This window comes from Astatotilapia calliptera, chromosome 18 (genome assembly GCF_964374335.1).
Source record: "Astatotilapia calliptera chromosome 18, fAstCal68.1, whole genome shotgun sequence".
Lineage (NCBI taxonomy): Eukaryota > Metazoa > Chordata > Actinopteri > Cichliformes > Cichlidae > Astatotilapia > Astatotilapia calliptera.
The window spans coordinates 12037560-12040147 of record NC_137439.1 but is presented as its reverse complement, the minus strand read 5'-3'; positions in this window follow the sequence as shown (position 1 = coordinate 12040147).

Here is a 2588-nt window from a genome sequence, read left to right as displayed (position 1 = left end):
CTTGTTTTCCCCAGCTGCGTCTCTTTCCCTGATTACCTCATGTCTATTTAAGTCCTCAGTTTCCCTCTGTTCTTTGTCATGTCATTATCTCCTTATGTTTTGCGTGTGCGCCTGTCTGTTAGTCAGTATTTGCATTTCAGCAGTTTGCTCCAGCTTAGTTTTGCTGGATATTTTTTCCGTCAGTCTTCTACCTGCAATAAAACACTTTTCAGTTCAGCCAGTGTGCCAAGTCCTGCATTTTGGGACCTCTCTCTGCCTGCTACACCACATTCAAAGATAGGACAACAGAAGGCAACAGTAAACAAAAACAGTACACAACAAAGAAATACGCCAAACTGAGGCTTTAAATACAAACAGACACACTGAGGGCTAATGGAAAATGAGACACACCTAAGGAACTAAACTACACTAGAGACAAAGAGACTTCACAACAGGTCTTGACAACAGCCAGAGGCATTTTTTGCCTACTCTATATAAAGGATATTGTAAATTGTTCCTTTTGCAAAGAGTTTTCATTATTAATTATTATTAATATTATATTTAAAACTGGTCTTATTTGAAGCAGTATCTAGAATGTTTAGCACTATTTCCTCACAGATTGAAGACTCTGGGTTTGAACCTGCTGGTTCACTGGGAGCTTTCTATGTCTAGTTTGCATGTTTTCCCCATGCTTGTAGTTTCGTCCAGCTGAGATAGTCTCCAGTCCCCCTTTACTCCTAGGATAAATTGCATGGATGGATGGATTATACTTGTTTTTATAGGTCAATCCAAGGAAAAAAAAGATCTTTATACGATCTATCTTGGCTGAGTCTACCATAACTTTGTAATAGGTGATATATTTAGGTTAGATTCAACATGTCATGAAGTTTAACCTCCTTCTGGCTAACCCAAGAGATGAGACAAGTGGGGTGCAGTAGACTGTATTGAATATGAGATGGATTCAGCTCTGAACTGTACTGCTTCAAAGCACAATCAAGAAAAGAGTTTATCAAGTGCAGGTCAAGTGCACTGTGGAGGATTTTTTTCTCGCCTACAACCTATTGCATGGAAGCGCTCATGAGTGCATGTGTGGATACTAGGAGACACATTCATGCATTGAGGCCCCCCTACATAATGTGCCATTCAGAAGCAATTAGCATGAAGTGGGAATGGGTTATAAAATACAGTGTGTGGCATCTTCTAACTCTACAGCTGAGATGAAGGAAACCTAGAGAGCTTGAATTTCAAGTGTCTTTTCAAAATAAAAAATTTTCTTTAATAAAAAGTGAATGTACTTTTACACAAAAAATTAACAGAAGCCAAAAGTTCTTGAAACAGATGCACAGTTTCCCAAATAAGGTACCTTTACACCGTTGATGTTTACACTGCAGAAACTGCCCTTTAGAACCTTTTGTAATATTATTTTAGGGGAGAAAAAGAGGTAGGTGTATTTATACCCTGCCGGATAATTAAAAGCGCCGTCGACATCTGTGACTGTGGGAGGGCAGAGGAAGAAGGAAAAGTGTGCTGGTGACAGACAGATTTTGCAACATGACACACCAACTGTGGGGTCTGCAAAGCTGCATCTGGACTGCATTTTCTTTGCAAAGAGCCCCAGCTCTCTTCATTTCCCCAGATTCACATGATGTGAATTAGACTCCCTGAGCTGACTGGGAGCAATAGGAATATGAGCACTTACGCAAGTCTTGCCTGTGCCATGCAAATGCAAAAATTCTGCATAACAAGAAGAGTCATATCATTAATTCAGTTTACTTACTGAGTGTGTAGGTGCACAGCTGTATTTCTACTTAACATTAGTCATCATAAAGTTTTCAGTCACTGCAGATCAAATAATACGTTTTTATTAGTAAGCAGAGGACTACATAATTTCTCATCTTCCAAAAGATGCACAGTTTGGTTTTAATGTTATTACCCATCTGCCTTTTAATGTTTTTATTTTAGTTTTATGTCCTAAATTTTCTACACACAGCACGAATACTGTTCATCATCACTGGTGCAGTCCTAATCCAAATTCAGGCAGTCAGTTTTGAGCATGCTTGTCAACAACCTTAAAAAAAATACTGCTTTAAAATATTAATGCTTTGTATGTATCTGGACCTCAGGCCAGTCCTCTTTGTATAAACAATGATTAATGTAGATTAAAAATGCCAGCACTAAATTCTTCATTGACCTCATTTTAATGGGCTTGTAATAGTTAGAGACAGGTATATCCTCTGAGACAAAATTGTTTATAATGTATTATGCACGATTCACCATAATGGGAATCAGTTTGCTAGCCCTTGGTCTTCAAATATAAATAGTACAAGGGTAAAAAAACACTTTTTGGAGATATAAGGAACAAATATGAAAAGTGAAACACCATCAGCAACATTGCTGTGTAATCTGCCAGCACCTCCCCTTATTTCTTGAAAACATAGCTCTCTGATTCCCCCAATGGCAATTATTGACAAAAAAGATGTACACGTGAGCAGCATAAATGTCACATCCCCTCAAGCTGTTATGATGATCAAAGCTACTATGAAGTCTGGTTTGTCTGTCCACCAAACCAAGTTACTGAACCCAGAGGCAGCAATTGTCATATGAGAGTT